This window comes from Oryx dammah, unplaced genomic scaffold (genome assembly GCF_014754425.2).
Source record: "Oryx dammah isolate SB20612 unplaced genomic scaffold, SCBI_Odam_1.1 HiC_scaffold_15, whole genome shotgun sequence".
Taxonomy (NCBI): Eukaryota; Metazoa; Chordata; class Mammalia; order Artiodactyla; family Bovidae; genus Oryx; species Oryx dammah.
In genome coordinates, this window is record NW_024070199.1 from 41,126,158 (window position 1) to 41,147,447 (window position 21,290).

Sequence of the window (21,290 nt, forward strand, 5' to 3'; positions counted from 1 at the left end):
TCCCTGGCCCAGAGGCTGGGGACCCCTGAACTAGAGAATGTGTGCAGGTGGGGTCGTTTGATCATCAGCATTTACTGAGATTGACTGAGGTCTTCCAGTGTGCCGGGACCACACTGAGCACTCGGCACGGGTGATCTCCTTGTCTCCGCATAGCTCGGTGATGAAGAAAGCACCAGTTCCCCTCAAGAGATGAGAAAAGTGAACCTCAGTGAAGGTCAACAGCTTGCTCAAGGTCACTGACCTAATTGTGCCTTCCATTCCAGTGGTCCAATTCCAGACTCTCCTCAACCATAGGAGTTCTGCAGTGAGGATGGGCTTTAATTTTACCCCAAAGCTGGATGTTTGGATTGTTTAAAACTTTGTTTCTCTCATAAATTATGCGGAGACAAGTTTGTACAGAAACCTGTGCATTTAAAAAAAAAATAGCTTTATTGAGGGATTCCCCGATGGTCCAGGGGTTAGGACTTGGTGCTTTCACTACTGGGGCCTGGATTCAATCCCTGGTCAGGGAACTATTAATAAGGTGCTGCAAGCTATGAGGTTTGGCAAAAAGAAAAAAAAAACTTTATTGATATATAATTTTAAATTGAGATACAATTCATATACCATATTATTCAGCCATTTGAGAGCACAATTCAGCGATTTTTTCTTTTTTTTTTTGACACTGGCTCACGGCTTGTGGAATCTTGTTTCCTTGACCAGGGATTGAACCCAGGCCCTGGCAGTGAAAGTGCCAAGTCCTAACCACTGGACTACCAAGGAATTCCCTAGTGATTTTTAGAATAGTCAGAGTTGTACATCTATCACTGCAACCTAGTTCTAGGATACTTTTTTCACCTTCAAAATGAACTTGTTACCCATTGGCAGTCATTCTCTCTTTCCCCTCCATCTTCCAGCCCTAGGCAGCCATCCATCTACCCTTGTTTTGTCGATTTGTCTATATACATTGATATATACTTTGAAATATACTTTCAAACAGCCATTTGCAAATGTACTGGCATACAGTCTCAGAAGCACGGTATGAAAACATCCCATTATATGCTCATGAGCCTGGAGTGTTATCACTCAGTGATAAAACCTTTGCTACTTTGAGGCATAAAAATATCGTCGTTATCTTCAGCTTCCTTACCATTCGCCTCACACAACTCACAGTCAATTTAAGAAAGAGGTCTCCCTAGCCTCATTTCATGGGACTCAGGATGGGAGTAAGCCCAAGGAGGGAGCCTTATGGATGAAAAGTGCGGGGGCTCAGAGGCATGAGCAGGTTTGAGTCCTGCCTCTGCCCCCCGTGGTCAGGGAGTCAGCAGGGCAGACAGGAGACTTGGGCTGTAGTCAGGACAGGGTGTGAGCCAGCAGAGTGGGCGGGGAGAGGGCGGCCACAGCAGAGAAGTGGGGAGCCCAAAGGCAAGTGATCAAGGCCTGCGGTCTGGCAGCCTGCTTCTGCACCTTGACTTTGGCCTTGACTTTGGCTTCTGACCAGGTCAGCCTTATGTGGAGGCTGTCTCTTCCTAGAGAGCTAGAAGGGCTCACCTTTCTACACCAGACTTATAATTCCATTCTTTTTCTATATCTACAGGGAAGCCCAGTGTGCTGCAGTTCATGGGGTCGCAAAGAGTTGGACTCGACTTTAGCGACTGAACGATTTATTTGGCTGCTTCAGGTCTTAACTGGGGCACTCAGGACCTTTTGTTGCAGGTGTGGGCTTCTCTCTAGTTGTGGCACATGGGCTTAGCTGCCCCAGGCTTAGCTGTCTCATGACATGTAGTATCTGAGTTACTCGACCAGGGATTGAACCCTTGTCCCCTGCACTGGAAGTGGGATTCTTAACCACTGGACCACCTAGGAGGTCCCCTAGTTTCACGTTTCACTCTTATTGGCCTCCGAGAGCAAGCTTGAGCTCCCAGTTCTGTTAAAATCCTGATGCCTCTGAGAAGGCCTGGGAGCCCATAAACGTTCACCTCCCTCCAAGTGACTGTTAATCAACAGTTGGTAAAACTGAAGTTGGGGTGCTGGCTTTTAGTCTGTGCCCCACACACACCATCTGACCCCTCCTTAATGTTCCTTGCATCTCTCAATAAGAATATTCCACAATAATGGAGTAAGGGAGTTCCCTGGTGGTCCAGTGGTTAAGAATCTGCCTGCCAGGGCCTCCCCGATGGCTCAGTGTTAAAGAAGCTGCCTGCCAATGCAAGGGACACGGGTTCAGTCCCTGGTTCGGGAACATCCCACACGCCGCAAGGCTACTAAGCCCATGACTACAACTACTGACGTGCGTGCTCCAGAGCCTGTGCTCTGCAACAAGAGAGACTGCCACAGTGAGAGGCCTGCACACCACAGCTAGGGAGTGGCCCCCTGCTCGACTTGCTGGAGAAAGCCCACATGCAGCAATGAAGACCCAGCATAGACCCCCGCCCCCGAAATGTAGTAGGGATTGCGAACTGACGCCAGTACCTGGCCTATAGAGGCTTATTTTTTTGGGGGAGGGGACATGTTTTAAAATGAGAAAACGCGTGTGAAAGCCTGGATATTTGACTTTTGCTGATGGCCTGATCAGCTGGAGCAGAATTGTTTTGCCTCATAGAGAGGGCCCCCACTTTCTGGTTTGCCCCAGTCCCCACCACTCTCTATTGCTCACACCAGCTGCCTCCCTCATTTATCTTTCTGAGCCCTCTAGGTATTTGAGCTAGCAATTCCAATATGAATAGTCTCCTTCCACATATTTTTTGTGCAGCAAAAAGGGGCTTTGTGAAATGTCAAAGATGCCCCTTAAATCTTTCATTTGTTGGCTTCAAAATTTAAATATAGTTTATATTTGTAAAAAGATATCAACTCGTATGATTCAAAATTCAAAGGTTACGAAGGTAGATAGTGAAAAAAAATTTCCTTCCCGATGTCCTGACCCTTTGCCATCAACCTTTTGTTACTAGAGGCCCCAGTGTTGCCAGTTCTTATGCAGTCTTTCAGTAATAGTTCATGTATAGTCAAACCAATGTAGTAATATGTACATATGATTGAAAAAATTCACCTTCATTGAAAGTCAATTTTAGAAAAATAAATCAGAAAACGCAAAAAGTAAAAAATGAAACTCATTACTGGTGGCATGACTCTCCATGGAGAACCCGTGTTAGCTAACATTTTGATGTATTCACTTCCTGATTTTTCTTTATTGATAATTATTTTTTAAAATGTGTATTTATTTGGCTGCATCAGATCTTAGCTACAGCATGTGCAATCCTTGTTGTGGCCTGTGGGCTTGGTAGCCCTGTAGCCTATGGGATCTTAGTTCACCGAGTCCCCTGCATTGAAAGGCAGATTCTTAATCACTGGAAGTCTCTGGATAGAAATTTTTAAAGGAAATTGTATCAAATCTAAATAAGTTGCTATAGCCTGTCTTAAACTCAGAAATAGATTGTGAATCTCTACATCAATAATTACATGAAAAAAATTTTTGTAGTCATATAATATTCTGTTGTGTGATTATATTATGATTTACTTAAGCTGTTCTCTATTTTTGGCTACTTGGACTGTTCTCAGTTCCTCGCTGTTTTAAGCCGTGCTGCAATGAACATCCTTGTACTACATCTCTGCTCAACTATCCAGATATTTCCTTAGGATACATTTCCTCGAAGTGGAATTAATAAGCTAAAGGGTGTGCCCTTGCTTGCACACTTTAAAGGCCTCCTATATACACGAGCCAACTACCCTTCAGAGAGATCCTATCATTTTATATGGCTTGTAGCAGCATGGGCAAGATCCAGTACCCGCTGTCTCCTTGAAAATGAAACGATGCGTCTCAGCAACTGAGTGTGTCCTTGCCCGCTGCCCGCTCGCGTTTTTCTTGGCAGAGCTCCTGGAGGTCACCAGGGGGCCCTTGTCGCCCTGCTTGCAGGCTGGCTGGGCTGTGGTGGTGGGGGGCACAAGGCCTTGGAGCGGGATGGTGGGAAGACCCTCCTTCTCCCCTCCAGGCAGGGATGGGCTGGGGTGTCTGTGTGGAGAGGTTGGCAGTGAACCCCGGGGAGTCCGGGGGAGTTGGCGAGCGGTGAGGGCTGGCAGGACGTGGCTGGGACACCAGGGAGCCATTTACCAGGCTGGGTCTCCACTGCTGACTAGGTGAAGCAGGACCAGAGCTGCGCCCACTGTGGAGAGCCGCAAGGCAGCTGGCAGGGCCCCTGGGGAGACACCAGGCACACTGTGAGCCCTCCCCAAACAACAGCTTGGCTGGAAAGAAATGAAGAGAACCCTGGGAAGATGAGGACCAGCTCAGGCATGCCCGGAACAGGGACCCATGTCCTGGCAAGACAGCGGGCACGCTCTTCCCACCCTCCTTATAGCTTCCACCAGCGCTGATGGCATCCCCGCCTCCCCGAGGTGTGGGGACCAGATGGGCGCCCCTCCTCTGCCGCTCACCCTCCAGCGCAAGTCCGGCTCTCAGCTCTCCTCACTGACGTGCTGTCAGCAGCTTGAGAACAGACCAACCAGCTGGGTGTGGGTGACGGTTGGGAACACACCCGCATGCGTGTGAGTACACGAATGTGTGTGTGTGTGAAGACATACGTGTGTGAGCATGAGGATGTGTGAGTGTCTGAATGTGAATGTATGTGACTGTGAGAGGAGGTGTGTGTCCTGAGAGCATATGAAAGTGTGCAAGCGTGTCTCCACGTGTGTGTGTCTTGTGCACCATGAATGTGCTGTGTTAGTGTGTTTGAGTGTGAGGGTGCGAATGTGTATGCATGTGTGAGCAAAATGTGTGTTGGGTGAGTTTGAGTATATGTGAGTGAGAGCATGCACATATATGTGTGTGTGAGTGTATGAGTGTGTACACACTGGGCTCTCTGAGGGAGGCACAGAGCCTCTGGGAAGAAGCTTTGCAGCAAATACCTTATTTTTCCTGTTTGTCACCACCTCCCCCCGCCCACACCAGTTTCCTGGATGTGCTTTATTAATAACAGGGGTGTGTGGGATTTCAACCTGGACCAGGATGAATGGTTTCATGGTCCTGGGTGGGGCTGCAGACGTGTAGAGCTTGAGGACACGCGGTCTCAGAGATCAGCCTCCGGGAGCCTCACTGGTGGACTGCAAAGCCCAGCTCCACCAATTCTTAGCTGGGTCACCTGGGGCAAATTACTGAACCTCCCTGCGCCTCAGTTACCTTATCTGTGAAATGGGGACAATGATACCAGCTACCTCAAGGGCTTGTTGTGGGGATTAGATGGCGTGAAACATGCAAAGCCCATAGAATACCTCCAAGGTAGCACTCAATGCAGGTGACGGAGCAGAGTCGGGGTTGGCTGGGTGGCAGAAGGCAGGATGGTCCCTGGGGGCCAGGCCAGGAGGTTGCTGCTGTCCAAGCCAGCAACCCAGGCTGGCTCCCACAGAACAGTGCACACCTGCTTGTGAGTGTGGGCTTGCACCATATCCCCCTTGAAAGAAAACCCTTGCTTCTTGCTTGAAGGGCAGATGGAGTCCAGATAGCTGTTCTTTTAAGATTTCTGAAAACCTCAAAGGTAAGGACTTTTCTGCAGGAAAGGCAAGGAGACCAATTTCCATAAGGTGCATCTCCCAGGGTTGCCTGCCGCTGCCCTAATGGTGCCAGGGAAGGTGGGCTGGGAGTACCTGGCCAGGCTTTGGTGTGGGTGATGTGCAGACAACAGTCACCAGGCCAGGGCCTCTGGGGACCTCTGCCCCCTCGCTGCTCCCCTCTTAGACCCTCCACTCCCTCTGATTCTCCCTGGGGCCCGAGAGACAGCTGTGCTCAGAGTGAGCCTCTGGGATGCCTGAAACCACCCGCTGAGTGGCAGCTAGAGATGCCCTGTCCCTTGGGAGCGGGATTGGGTGCTTTCCTGGGTCCAGGGTGTCCAGCTGAATCTGAATTTATAGGATCGGGTCTTGGAATCCGCCTTTGTAACAAGCTTCCCTGATGCTTGTTCAGCTTTTAGAGCTGAATCTAAACCTAGAGTGTGGATCCGATCACCCCCTAAACTTTCCTGATGGGGAGACCGAGGCATCTAGAGGGAAAGAGACTTGGCTACAGTCACGGGGCTGCAGAGAGGCAAAGCTGGGTCTCCTGATGCTCCCAGCTCAAGTTTCCTGCCTCATCGGGCATGCTTTCTGTAATGTGGAATTTTCTGTAGGGACACAGATCAATTTTATGGCAGGAGCTCTCAAAAACCAGTATCCTCTGCCAGAGATTCAGGCCATCACAGCTCTACTGGAAGGAGGGTGTCCTTGGGGTATAGGGGTGTCTGCCATGCCCCTGCCCCACCCCAGATCCTCTGTGTAAGTTACTTTTCTGCCCATCAGATGCCAATAGGGCCTGCTCGCTGACTGTGTCCCTGAAAGCCTGTCACAAAGCAGGCTTCGGGAGGATGCTGGACACAGAAGCGAGTGGGGAGAAGCTGCCTTTGAGCCCATGAACCCAGATGGGCACTGCCGGGTCTGCAGAGGGACGGAGGGTGGGAATTGCAGATGCCAAGGGGACTTTGCAGCTCAGCACTCCTTAAGCTTCCCCACAGGGGCTGCCATGTCCTGCTTCTCCCCAGCCTGAGGCTTGGGGTCTCACACCGGAAGGTTCTTCTTGTTGGAGGTAACCAGATCCAGAGGTGGTGTCTTTTGTTTCTTGGGGCTGTGTCACACAATGTGTAGGATCTTAGTTCCCTGACCAGGAACTGAACCTGCATCCCTTGCAGTGGAAGTGTGGAGTCCTAACCACTGGACCACCACAGAAGTCTGGGAGGCGCTGTCGTTTGTTGCCTGTGGAAAGAGGAAACACTTTCTGGATATTTCCTCCATCACCAACAAGGACAATACTGACGTTGAACCCGTTTATCAAGATTTACAAGCAAGAGCCTGTGCTAAAATCGTTCATGCCATACAGGACAAGTCAACACCCTTATTATCACTGATAATGTTGTTAGACAACATTATTATGATAGTAATTGCTGATGTTTTGGGCACTTGCCCTGTACTAGAAGCCAGGCACTGGCCCAAGGACTGTGCATGGATGATTTCATCTCACGAATAGATTTTACATTATTGTAATTATCTGTTATTGTTCCATTTTATAGATGAGGAAAATGAGGCTCAGAGAGGCAGACTGTCTAAAGTCACACAATCACATCCAGGGGTGCTGGCCCTGGAACCCAGCTTTCTGTACTGAGGTCTTAATCATTATGTCAACCTGTCTTCCAAAGTTATCTCTGGCCTTTAAGACATTTCCCTCTAAAAGATATGTGGTTATTTTGCTCCCTTGTCTAAAAGTTTTAGCTTTCTTTGCACCCAGAGTCGGGTTCTTGCCTCAGTTCGTAGAGCCTGAAGAGCCTGGACTTTCTTTATTGGAGGCAGATGTGACAGCTCAAAAAGACAGATACGGCAGTGGCCCTTTTAAAAATAAATCATGCTGTTCATCACACGATTTTGCTGCATCCCTTATCTGAGCTCAGTTTTCCATCCTGATCAACAACTTGGTACCACAATGTGAAGACTGTGGTCCAGAAAGACTAGAAACAGGATTCTCGAGTAGGTTGTTTCAAGGAGAAGAGCAAACCACGTGAATAGAAGATGGACGAGGAGGAGCGAATTCTGAAAAAGTTTAGGAAACAAAGACCCCGAGGTCCTAGCAGGCCACCAGCTGAGCGTTAGCAGGTTAGCTCCTGTTTTAAACACCTGTTTAGCAGGGGAATATGGTAGTGGAATTGTTAAGGTGAGCACCACAAAACGGCGTCCCATCTCAAGTGTAGAATGGGCTGAGAACACCCTGCACAGTCTCTTTTTTTGATGCTATAATCACTGCTTATGGACTTATATTCATCTGTGGCCCTCCACAAGAAACTAGGTAAGAACTTAGTTTGATTTTCACTTAACTCTCAAGAAAGAGTGTCCAGGGCTGCTATTTGCTTATCCAAAATTCACACCCCTGTCTTCCTTAGCAATAGAAAACTCAAAGTTTCAGGTGGGTCAATGGACTTTTTACAATACCACATTTCCTTGCTGCTCAGAAAGAAGCCAAGAAGATGTAAGCAAAAGTTATTGGGTGAGGTTTCTGGGAATGCTCTTTGAAGCAGGCTGACTTAGTTGGGAGGCATGTGCTTTTGCCTGTGCCCCATTTCTACTCCCTGCTGCCTGGAATTTGGATGTGATGTCTGGAGGTACAGTAAATATACTGGGATCATGGGGTGACCTCAAGGGCATGGTGCTCGTGTTAATGATGGCAGAGAGCAGGGTAGAGGGGACTGTCATGGATGGGCTATGGCACTGTTACATTAACCCTGGACTGGCTGCCTCTAGATTTCTTTTTACATGTAAGAAAAGTTTAATCTCTTTCTTATTCCATCTACTGTAACTTATCACCAAGTGCAATTCTTGACTGATACCAATTTCCCACCTCTCTTCATGAATAAAGAGGAATTTGATACGGATGTAGGCGGGTATCCATGAGCTGTGTATACCGGGAAGCAGAGCCTATAGTTTGCAGGCCTGTAGGCTTGTGTCAGCCTGGTCCTCTTTGTAGGAACAAATACCCATGTGGTTTCATCTCTTAGAACTGGAAGGGGAGAATGAAGACGTTTGGTGTAGAAGCGCCCAAGAGAGGAAGAGGAGGCAAGAACGATGGAGCATGATAGGTGGGCAGGGGAGGGCTTGGGGCTAGAGATCTGTGGAACTGTTTCTGGGAGAGGTGTGAGCCTCTGGGCCTGGGCAGTGTCCCCTCCAGGCCTGGCACAGCTCTGGGAAGGGGACAGAGCTTTGCACGTCCGCCCCAGCCCCCGCCTGGCCTGCCAGCAGCCTTGCATCACAGAAGTGGTGGAGAGCAACCCCGATGGCCAGCAGCAGGAGGCTGCTTTCCTGGAGGATGGGTCAGCTGGAGCAGGAGACACAGGATGAGGCCAAGGAGGTGGACAGTTTGGGGCTTATACCTGAGCACTCGCAAAACACATGAGAAGGCGCTAAGATGGGCCATGTCCCTGCGAGTGTACAGCTGGGCGCTAAGATGCTTGGCTGTTTAGATATGGGTGTGGATGAGACTTCATTTATAGCCTCAGACAGCTGAGTAGGTTGTACTGGGAGTTGGAATCGGGTGAACTTAATTAACGTCATAAATCCTGCCAGGTTCCCAGTGTGGCAGCCTTCTTATGACCTAGTTGAGACTTACCCCCTTGGCAAAGCTGGCTTCGGCAACTGCTCCGTTAACATCCTTGAAGCTCACAGCCTTCTTTGCTGTCTTGGAGCTTGTAAATTTTCTCCGTCTGTTCTATATTTGCTTATTGAATTGGCAATTCAACTGAATGGATTTAAAGGTATATACCACTTTTATTTTTAAAGCAAAAACCTCTACCTCAGTCCAAGTAGCTCTGTCTAGCGTAGCGTTTGCCAAAGGACTCAGTCCTCAGAAACATCCCTTTGCCAACTGATGCTCATAATAAGGATCTGAAATACACAGCGAGGGTCAGAAGCATAACAGCTAACCTCTTGCAGTTTATAAAGTCTGGTCTCTTCTCTGAGTTACTTTAATTCTCATTTTCACAGATGGAGAATCAAAGGTGGGGTCTTTTTTAAAGAAATGTTGATTTATTTTTTTTGCACTGGGTCTTAGTTTTGGCATGCAAGCTCTTAGCTGAAGCATGTGGGATCTAGTACCTTAACCAGGGATTGAACTCAGGCCTCCAGCTTTGGGAGCGTGGAGTCTTAGCCACTGGACCACCAGGGAAATCCTCATGGTTGGGTCTTATTTGTGATGAGGCGGACAGTGATTGATCACTGATTAAAAGAAAATAAATCAGGGATTTTTATCATGTTCTACCACCCTCCAAACTATTAGCATCAAAGGAAGATAGACTCACTATTAGCCAAATATGTGTTTAAATAGAATAAAAGTGTTACTTATCTGTGAGCATCAACTGTCAGCCTGGCACAGCACCAAGCACCTTTGAGATGTGATTTCATTTAGCACGTACAGCTTACTCAGCGTCCTTGTCTCCCACTTACACCTCCTTAAAAAAGACTGATTTTCTTGCAGGCATCCACTCCATCCCTCCGCCGCCTAAGCCCGTTCTCCGTCACTCCTTGGCCAAAGTCAGAGTGCATGGAATACACACTCCCGGGTTTCCACCAGTCATAGCCAAGGAAGCACACGACCCCGGCGCAGTCTATGGCTCCTAGACACATTACAACCGTAAACAAAAAGTCCCATCTGGGCAGGTGTGTGTGTGGCTGGCAGAGGGAGTAGGCTCGGCTATGGCAAAGGTCCCAAGGCAGCTTGGCCCGGTTGTGGGATGGGATGTGAGCACTGGCCAGCCCAGAGGCCTGGAGTTGCAGAAAACAGCTGACAGCCGGGGGTGGGGCTGGATGCCTTCCCCTGCGCCCCACTCCCAGCCTCAGGTGTGATGAACAGGAAAGGCGTTGGGACTTCCCGGAGGGGGCTGAGCTTCTCCATTTACCTTCAGAGGGTGCTGCAGAGGGGCCTTCCTGTGGCCTGCAGGGGGCAAGGCAAGGATGGAGAGAGTCTTGGCTGGAAGGAAGCAGAATGTCAGTGGGTGGCTGTGGAGCCCGGGGGCTTCTTTGGCTCGGTGGTCTGGCTGGAGCTAAGAGGGTGCAGAGGAGGACCCAGAGGAGGAGGCAGAGGCCCATTCACACCCCAAGCCTGCATTTTGGCTCAGTGGGCTCTGAGATTTCACGTCACTGGGAAAGCCCCAGCTTGGGGACAGCTGGCCAACCCCCCCACCTCCCACTGCTCCCAGCAGGAGGTGGGCCTTCAGTGTCCTCAACAAGAACGATGTGGGAAACTTTCCTCAGTGAACGCTTTGCAAACTGTTCCGTGAGGCTCAAGGTATTTGTAAGAAATGATAGATACTCTGTACAGAGCTTTTGTCGTCCTGTCTACTTTGCCCCCTCTTTTGAAAGTCATGAAGTTTATTAGTACATTCAAGGATCTGATAAGTCCTGCACCACAATGCCTGTTTGACTCAGAGTTTCCCACCACGCCCCCCAACACCCAGGAACGCCTGTAAGGTACCAGGGTTCCCTGGAATGAGGTTTGAGAAACTGCACAGGAGGTGGTTCACTCTGAGGCTCTACATTTTCTTGGGAACAGGCCAAGCTTGTCACTGGAGGTGATTTATGGGCTTGCGAGCCAATTCATTAATCTGCAGGGCAGCTATCTCTGTCCACCTAATCGATCGATGGCAGCAATTTGCCTGAGGCGGTCCCTCCTGGCAGTGAATTGAATGCAGAGGCCAGGGAGGGCTCAGAAGTTGCCTGGGGGAGCTCGAGGAGGAGATAGGGGGTCGGTGTTCTCCAGTCAAGTCTGCTTCTTCCTAGGCAGGCAGTGGCTAAACAGACTCCTCCCGGTGGGATTTCCCTACATAGCCATCCTCAGGTGGCACCGTCTGGGAACCTCGTGGTGACCGGCAGGCAAGAAGCGGTATGAGTGCCTGCTGTATGCCACACACCTCACAGGTGTTACCTGCTTTCAGCCTGTGGTGGGCCTCACGTGAGCCCCATTTACAGATGGGGACAGGGAGGTTTCATCTCCCGTGGCCTGGGTCAGGGCTGAGGCTCTGTAAAAACCTTGTTGGACCCCAGGGCCCAAGGGCATCACCATCCCATGCTGCTTAGGTCCTGGCCAGTCTTCCCCTCCCCAACAAGCTCGGGAGACCGGCCTTCCCTTTGGAAACAGTTGTCATTACTCTGCTTCGTGGGGCTTTGCTGGTGGCTCAGACAGTAAAGAATCTGCCTGCAATGCAGGAAACCCGGGTTTGATCCCTGGGTTGAGAAGATTACCTGGAGAACAGAATAGCAACCCACTCCAGTATTCTTGCCTGGAGACTCCCACGGACAAAGGAGTCTGGCGGGCTACAGTCCATGGGGTTGCAAAGAGTCGGACACGACTGAGCAACTTTCACTATTCACTACTCTGCTTCTTAGGATTTCTTTATGGGAGAGAGACTGTTATCCCCAAACTCTTGCTTCTGTGTGGTTCTCACAGCTCACTGGGTGATGCAGAGGGGACAGAGGCCCCCGAATCTCAGGCAGGGCTTAGAAAGGCCTTCACTGATCTGGTTCCTGATTTCCCGAGCCCTGCCTCTGCAGTGCTGGGTCTGGGGGACTCTCAAAGCCTGCACCCTTCATCCCTTGAGCACCCTGCAGGATGGGGCCTTCCGGTCAACAGCCTCCCAGGATGTTTCTGTTCCCAAAAAGTCAGACATTCATTCAAATATAGAAGCCTTTCTTGGGTTGGGGGCTGGGGGCTGAGGCAGAGAAGTGAACAAAGGCATGCTCCCTGCTTTGGGGGCTGTTAGTCTGGTGGGGGAACAAAGAGAGGACAGAGAGGGAAGTGGTCCTAGGGAGCACCAGGAGGGGGGCACCTGACCTCACCAACGGGCTGGAAGGGATTCTTCTAGGTATAAGTAAGAAGGCTGGAGAACCAGGCACCAGAAATGGGGGCTCCAGGACCCAGGAAAAATCACGCACAGGACCTGTCTGCTGAGGCCACCACTGAACACAGGGCACCACATCTGGCCCTGCTTGTGCCCAGGTACCACCCTGACCCTGCAGCCCCCACTGTCCTTGATCATCACCGTCTTGATTCAGTTTAGGGCGGGTGTGTGTGCTGGTTGAGGCTGGGCCAGGGAGGGATGGAGGCTGGGAGAGTGAGGGGCTGCTTCTCTGCTTTTAGAGAGGATGGTGGTGTCTGACTCTTATCCAACCTTCATGGTGAGGGATGCCCCAGAGATGGGTAGGGCGTGGCCAAAGTGACCAATGTCATTCCATGGCACCCAGAGTGACTCAGCTTAACTGCACCCCGATGTGGGCTCTGGACTCCCCCAGCACAGCAAGGAGAAATCTGGCAAACCGCATTCTCTTGCAGCTTTAGCATGGAGCCTCACCCATTCTTATGATTTCAATGTCCCCTTGACACTGATGCCACCTCAGTCTGTACCTCCAGCCCCATCTCCACGAATGGACTCCAACCTGGGAGTCCACCCTCCTACTGTGGACACACTCCCCACCTCGGGATGCCCTACAGCCATCTCCAGCTCATCCTGACTGGAATACAATCAGCATGGCCACCAGCCCCTCATCCCTGCCATCAGGAATGGCCCTGTCTCCCTCCCCGCTGGAGTGGTCCAGGCAGGATAGTGAGACTCATCCCTCCCCATCTCTTACCTTTTTTTTTTATATAATTAATTAATTAATTCAGTTTCGACTGCCCTGGGTCTTCACTGCTGTGTTCAGGCTCTTTCCAGCTGCAGTGAGCGGGGTCTGTTCTCTAGCTGCGGTGCTCGGCTTCTCACTGCGGCAGCTTCTCTTTTTGTGGAGCACAGGCTCTAGGGCACAGGCTTCAGTAGTTGCGGTCCGTGGGCTTAGTTGCTCTGAGGCATATGGAATCTTTCCAGACCGGGGAGGGATGGAAGCTGTGTCCCCTGCATTACAAGGTGGATTCTTAACCACTGGACCCCCAGGGAAGTCCCTCCTCCTACCTTTAAAAGGGTCACACCACGTGTGTGTTTAAGGCAAGAAGAAGGGAGAAGGGCCAGGGGTGGCAGGAGCAGTGCCAAGGCTGAGATTCAGCAAGTACCTTCTGGTAGGACCCATCCCCTGGTTGTTATGATGTTGAAACATCTCTGATCAGCTGGCAAAGAGCGACTGACCCCAGCGCTCCTCTTCTGCCCTTGAGGACACCCAACCATTTCCTCACTACTTGGTAATGATAGGGTTAATTCCAGGCACGGCTGGGGCTCAAAGACTCTGCTCCCAAGTGGCATTCTGATCAGCCAGTGACTGAATCCTGTATATTACCCCTGGTGACTCTTGGATGAAGAAAGGAAAGGTTATTTTCTCAGAACTCTCCTACAGACCTCCTTGTCTGGTGGGTCGGTTCGGCCCCTATGGCCAGTCAAGCTGCAAGGGAGTCTGGGAAGGCTCGCTTCTAGTTCGCAGGGTCTCTAATAGAGGAAGTCAGGGAAAAGGAGGTTTGAGGGAGCTGACACTATCTGCCTTCTTTCCTTGACAGACTGATCTCTTATTACCCAGTCAACCCGCCCCCCACCCCCAGCTATTCACCCCTAAGTGCAGCATGTGGGATCTAGTTCCTTGAACAGGGATGGAACCCAGGCCCTCTGCACTGGGAGCAGGGCCTTAGTCACTGGGTCACCAGGGAAGTCCCGAGCCATTCATTCCTTCCTCTTCTCTTGCTCCCTTCTATCTCTGACCAGTGGAGATCACACAGGAAGCACCAAATGGGGATTGAAGCTTCATTAAATCATTCCCAGAGAACAGGGCCTCCTGTCTCATTTGGAGATCCTACTGCAAGGCTCCAAAGCAGCTGTGCTCACTCAGGAATCCCCCAGACCCGAGTATCCCAGGTCTGGGGCACCATGTCCCACAGGTGTCTCAGCTGAAGGATCACCATGGAATATTCCTGATCCAAAGCAGCATTCGAATCCTGGTGTTCCCAGAGGCCCTGGGGCTGGAATGTACCTTTTCCCATGAGTGCCTGAATTCTCTGGGGTTTCCCAGGTGGCCCTAGTGGTAAAGAATCCACCTGCCAATGCAGGAGACAAGAGAGATGAGGGTTCGATCCCTGGGTTGGGAAGCTCCCCCAGAGAAGGGCATGGCAACCCACTCCAGTGTTCTTGCCCAGAGAATCCCATGGACAGAGGAACTTGGCGGGCTACAGTAGATTGGGTCTCAAAGAGTCGGACACGACTGAAGTGGCTTAGTATGCCTGCACTGAATTTTCTAGGATTTGAGCAATGTGAGTTATTTATACAGGGACTGCAGAAACCTTCCTTTCTGCCCCTCCCGTGCCTGCAGCCGAAGGTCAGGCTTCCAGAGTCTATTTCCACCCAAGGTTCCTTCCCACTGACGTTCCCAACTCTGGAAGCAATTGGAATCACAATTACACCAATGCTCAGGTCCCTCTTTGGGTGACTCTGATGAATCCATCTGGGATGGGATGCAGGGAGCATATCAGTGTCTTAGTAAAGTTCTCAGATTCGTGGAGCAGCTGGAATTGAGAACTGGGGCTTTTCTGTGGGTTCAGGGAGGATTTTAAACATCAAAAGCACTTTAGTCCTTTCTTTTCCTTGTTTGCCTAGTCTTACACTCTTTGTTGTGTTATAGAGCCTTCCTTTTTAAAAATTATTCTCTTTATTACAGACCCCCAGTTAAAGTAGGTCAAGTGATAGATAGAGTTTGGGTCTGAGTTCCAGTCATGGTGGACCCATGGACTCCTCCCGAGGTTACTTCCCTAGCTCCTGAATGTACAGTTGGAGGAGACATTCTTGGGGACAGGCAGACTCCTCACCTAGCCCCTCTGGCTTCTGAAGAAAGAGACGAGAGGATGGAGGGCGAAGTAGAAGTCTCTGGATCTTCCTCTCCACCCCCTGGAATGAATAGTAAACCAGATCAGTGTGGCAGTTTTCAAGATCAAAGGCTTGAGGGTTACAGAGGAAGTGATTCCTTGTGCACCCCATTTACCTGGTCTGCCGCTCTGCACCGAAGGTGGGTGGATCTTGGGGAATCTCTGGGTGAACTTCATCAGGTGGTGACTCCAAATACAGGTGCTTTTCCAGGTAGAGTTTTCACAGAGCAAAGCAGCTTGCCCCTGGTCCCTGGAAGCAGCGCTGGACCTACCAGACGCTTTGTTTCTCTCTACGGATTTCCAAGGCCCGTCCGTGGCAGTTTGCTCTTACCTGCCCCTTCCCAGGCTTGCCTCAGGGTCAGATCAGCTCTCCTGCTTTCTTTCTTCCTCTTTTTTTTTTTAAAGATAGTTTTATTTGTTTATTGGCTGTGCTAGGTCCTCGTTGCTGGCGGTGGGGGGCGGGGGGTTTCTCCAGTTGTGGCGAGCCGGCCTCTCATTTTGGCGGTTTCTCTTGTTGCAGAGCACAGGCTCTTAGCCAGGTGGACTTCAGTAGTTGCATCACGTGGGCTCAGTGGTTGCGGCTCCCGGGCTCTAGGGCACAGGCTCAATAGATGGGCCGCACGAATTTATTTGCTCTGTGGCATGGGGGATCTTCCCAGACCAGGGATTGAACCCGTGTCTCCTGCATTGGCAGGTGGATTCTTTTCCACGGAGCCACCAGGGAAGCCCCCAACTCTGCTGCTGTCTGCCACAGTGTGGTCGGCAGAGACCTCCATCTCTAACAGCCCGAAGAACGTGACACGGGTCTGCTACCTGGATGCTGGCTGGTGTGCTGCTCGGGCCCAGAAGCAAGGGCTTCTTAGATGCCTGAGTAAGACATATGCAGGTGAGATGGAAGAGACCAACCCCATAAAAATTCAGGAGCCAGCTGCCTCGGTGAGGTTTCTTGGGGTCCAGGGGTCAGGATATCCTTCCAAGGTGAAAGGCAAGTTGCTGCATTTTGCACCACCCACCACGAAAAGGATGGAGATTTGCTTTCTTTCTTTCTCTTTTTTCATATGCTCTTTGTTTATTTTTAATTGAAGGATAATTGCTTTACAATACTCTGTTGGTTTCCGCCATACATCTGCGTGAATTACCCATAGGTATACCTATGTCCTCTCCGTCTTGAACCTCCCTCCCACCTCCCAGCCCGGCCTACCCCTCTGGGATGGAGATTTTCTTTGTCGAACTCAGAGGTGACATTACCACATTTGAGTTATGCCGATTGTTTACTCAGTGAGCCTGAAGGTGTCCATTTTGCATGGGGACCAGATCAGGAGAAGACTCTGCGGCAAGTCCAGACTGCACTGTAAGCTGCTCTGCGTGCGGCCTTAAGTCCCAGCCCACCCACGGCACTCCGAGTGCGTGTGAGGAGGGGAACGCTGCCAGAGCTGCTGGCAAACCTCGCCAGGAGAGCCATGGCGCAGGCCCCCAGGACCTGGGAGCAAACCCAAGACCTCTTCTAGCACTTCCTGTTCTCCTTTAAGCATCCCCTGGTGTCCGAGGGCTGGGCAGAGGCTGAACACTGGGCATCACATGGCCACGTGCTTCTGTCTCAGGCCAGGGGCTCCTGAAACAGACTTTGGGGCAGAGATTTGTGGGCAGGAGGTTTCCTGGGGAGTACTCGTAGGAATAACCCCTGGGGACTTCCCTGGTGGTCCAGGGGCTGAAACTCTGTGCTGTCAATGCAGAGGGCCCGGGTTCAATCCCTAGTTGGGAAACTAAGCTCCCACATATCACATATCACAGCTAAGAGTTAGCATGCCACAATTAAAAAAAGATCCTTTGTGCTACAACCAAGACCCGGTGCAGCCAAGTTAAATAGATAAATAAATATTAAAAAAAAAAAAGAAGAAAGAAGCCCTGTTATGGCAGTGAGGAAGGTGAAATCGGGCAGAGGGAAATGCTGAAATTTTCCTACTGTTCGTGGGGTTCATGGGACCATTCTCTTCTCTAGTCAATCCTAAAGGAAATCAACCCTGAATACTCACTGGAAAGACTGATGCTGAAGCTGAAGCTCCAGTACTTTGGCCACTTGATGTGAAAAGCCGACTCACTAGACCCTGATGCTGGGAAAGATTGAGGGCAGGAGGAGAAGACAGTGGCAAAGGATGAGATGGTTGGATGACACTATTGACTCAACGGACATGAGTTTGAGGAAACTCCAGGAGATGGTGAAGATAGAGAAGCCTGGTGTGCTGCGGTCCATGGGGTCACAAAGAGTCAGACAGGACTGACTGATTAACCAGCAACAAGAGGTTGAACTACAATGAAGCAGCAACAGAAGGCTCAGCCAGGCCCAGGGCAGCTCTGGAACTGGGCTGACCTTTCAGCGAGGTCCCACATTGAGGCAGGGGAGCTGGGCCATCGTCCCCTCCACTGGCCTGGCCATCAGCTTCAGGCTTCCTCCAGGGTGAAGTCATGTCCTTGGGTGGAGGCCAGTCCTGGACTGACTTGCTGCTGCTGCTGCTGACTTAGCTGTGAGCTATTAATTAGGAAGCACTGTCCCTGTGGCTGGGGGACACAGGAATCAGCCCTGGAGGTAGGGGCCTTGCTGAATAGCTCAGCATCTTCTAAAGCATCCACGTGGAAATCTGGTGTCCTCGGAGCCACTGAACCGAGAGGGAGCACTTGCGGCAGGACCAGCTCCCAAGCGTGGATGTGCTCAGCCTGAGGATACTGCACGAGCACGAGAACCGTCTGCTCCCAGGTTGACGCCAGAGTCAGTCTCCCCCGATCTGCACCTGTGGCCTTATGAACATCTGATCGAGGAGAAAAGATCTGTGAACCTTGTTTACACATCTGTGTGCTGCGTGGTCAGTCATGTCCAACTCTTTGCGACCCTGTGGACTGTAGCCCACCGGGCTTTTCTGTCTGTGGAATTTTCCTGGCAAGAATACTGGAGTGGGTTGCCATTTCCTCCTCCAGGGGATCTTCTTGATTCAGGGATCGAACCCACGTCTCCCATGTCTCCTGCACTGCAGGCAGATTCTTTGCCACTGAGCCGCCGGGAAAGCTGGATGATTCTGCCTCATGTTCTGACATTGACTGGAAGCGAATGCCTGAAGCACTGTGGCCCCGTCCAGGGTTGCCCTGAAGAACATGGTGAAAGGAAATCCTTCTGGGTGGCAGACATTCAAGCCAAACACCGAGTTTTCCACTTTTTTTTGGACTGATGGGAAGCCAGAACTCTGGACCTAGAGTTCTTCATGGGCAACTGCTAATGGTTTAGTTCCAGGAGGCCAAATCCAGCCAGTGTCTGATTTTGTAAACCACGTTTTATCGGAGCACAGCCACGCCCGTTTGCTTGCTTGCTTTCTGTCTCTGCTGCTTTCTTCCAAGTCATTACGACACAGCTGAGTAGTGGTGACAGAGAACTTCTGGCCCACAAAGCCTGAAATGTTTATAACTTCATAGAAAAAGTCTGCTAGCTCCTGGTCCAGCGGAATGACCAGGGCTTTGGAAAGAACTGGAAGATAGGTGATGAAGAGGTGAGAGAGGGACTTCCCTGGTGGTGCAGTGGTTAAGAATCGCCTTCCAGGAGGAGACACCGGTTCTATCCCGAGTCAGGGAACGAAGATCCCACATGCCATGGGCAACTGAGCCTGTGTGCCACAGCTAGAGAGCCCACGTGCCCCAAGAAGACCCAACGCAGCCAAAAAACAAGGAGGTCTGGGTAGGAAATCAGTGGCGGGACTTCTCAGGATGGGCAAACTACCCTGACAGCTCCCAAGGGGTGCCCCCCACTGCCAACGAGGCTCTCAGGAGTCGGGTGGATGGAATGACCCGGGACGGAAGGAAAGGGTTTCTCCGCGGATGTCCAGCGTCTTTTCCGCCTAGTCCGTGCCTGCTCACACAGAGCACATTCATGTGGCTGTGGTGTTTCCTCTGGGAGGGATACACGTCCTGGAGATGGATTTGCCTTTCTTGGCCATCCTGCTTCTGCCAGCGCCAACACTGTGGACTCTGCAGGTACTTCATCTACTGCCGTGGTACAGGATTACTCATGAAATATGAAACAAGGAATTTGTTTCATGGCAAAAGAAGGGTGGCAACAGCCTTATGCTCGTGGGGGCTCTCTGGCTTTACCAAATACATTACCACCCAGAAGCCACTGCCTGGTGGGACCGTGGGATGGTCTCTGAAGACTCATGTCACCCTGAGAGGATGGAGCTCTTCCTTATAGGATGCTGTATCTAACTGACCCCGGGACCCACTTCGGGGGTTGTTTTTCCATGGCTGGAATACAAGGGTCCAGGAATCAAAAGATGGAGTGAGAATAGTTTTCATCACCCCTAATATCCCACTCAGGGTTGTTTGTTTTTTTTTTTTTGCTTCTCCTCCCAACAACTCTGAATTCTGCTGGTTTGGAGTCTTTAGTTCCCAAGGATGGACTGCTTCTTTCAGGGAATGTAATTAGTTAGTGAACTGAGTTGGCCCCCCTGGGCTCCTCTCCTACTAACCAACAGGCAAAGGGGGTTAGTTACTCTGCTCCTGGGGTTACTGAGTCTGACTACCAAGGGGAAACTGGGTTTCTGCTCTGTAACACACATTTCTTCTTTGTTCTTTCTCCTCCTTTTCCTGATTTTATCATTATTTGACAAGCTGGAGGTTAATTTTGATGCTTTCGAATTGTGGCGCTGCAGAAGAGTCTTGAGAGTCCCTTGGACAGCAAGGAGATCAAACCAGTCAATCCTAAAGGAAGTCAACCCTAAATATTCACTGAAAGGACTGAGGTTGAAGCTGAAGCTCCAATGCTTTGGCCACCTATGCAAAGAGCCAACTCATTGAAAAAGACCCTGATGCTGGGAATGATTGAAGGTGGGAGGAGAAGGGGGCAACAGAGGGTGAGATGGTTGGATGGTATCATCGACTCAATGGACATGAGTTTGAGCAAGCTCCAGAAGGTAGTGAAGGACAGGGAAGCCTGGTGTGCTGCACCCCATGGGGTTGCAAAGAGTAGGACCCAACTTAGTGACTGAGCAGCAATAACAACAAGGTTAATTTTCTAATTTATTTGCAGAATTTTTAGATGGGGTTGCAACCAAGTTGGCAAGAAATTAGCAAGTCCTGGAGGAGAAATTAGCAAGTCCTGGAGACTGAGAGTGTGCTTGCCTTTGGCAATGAACATGGTGTCTGTTAGCATTTTCATCCTCCCGTTTAGGGGAGAGGATGAGCTTGCATGAAGGATCGTTTCACCTTGCTATGTTACCAGAGAGTTATTTTTTGTTGTTGTACGGAAGTTCAAATGTGAACAGGGAGTGTATATGGATGCCGAATAGGCAAAAGGTAGACGTCACTCATCAAGTTAGTACCTTTCAGCTTCATATCTACCCTTTAGTACTTGTCTATGATGTGATGCCCGGGCTGGGACTCTGGTCCTTCTGGGAATGTTGGAGGGAGTGACTACGAGGCTGCAGGAGGAAGGCTCTTGCTCCCTCCTGTCCCTGTGAGCATCGCCCCCACAAACCCTTCACCCCAGCAGCAGCTGTTCCTTTCTGCAATAGTGCTGGGCCCAGTCAGGGTTTTTTTCAGCACATTAACTCCGCCTCCATAGCAGGGATCTGTGCAGTAAAGGTTTAACTCAGCAGAAGATGGGGAGAGGGCTGCTCCAAGCCTGCCTGAGCCAGAGAGAGAACTGGCCTTGACCAGCTCCTGGGGGATAATCCTTGGGTCTTCGGACTATCCTTCCTGATAGAGTATCTTTGTTCATCTGGGGTCTCACGCCTGCTAGCTCGTTTCTGCCAGCAACGTTTTTGGTGGCTGTTTTTGTTCACCTGGGGCCCTGGCCACACTGTATCAGTCTGGGTTCTCAAGAGGCTGTGCATGAGTGGTTAACTTCAGCCATGTGGGTGCTGCCTGCCTGCAGGACTGACCCCCAGTACAGCTC

At 50.7% G+C, this 21,290-nt stretch overlaps 1 non-coding gene across 1 annotated transcript; it reads right to left on the minus strand.

Annotated features, from left to right (window-relative positions):
• Nucleotides 1-690: 690 nt before the first annotated feature.
• Nucleotides 691-762, minus strand: TRNAE-UUC. Its single transcript has one exon. It is a non-coding gene; the product is annotated as a tRNA-Glu (tRNA).
• Between the last annotated feature and the right edge of the window lie 20,528 nt (nucleotides 763-21,290).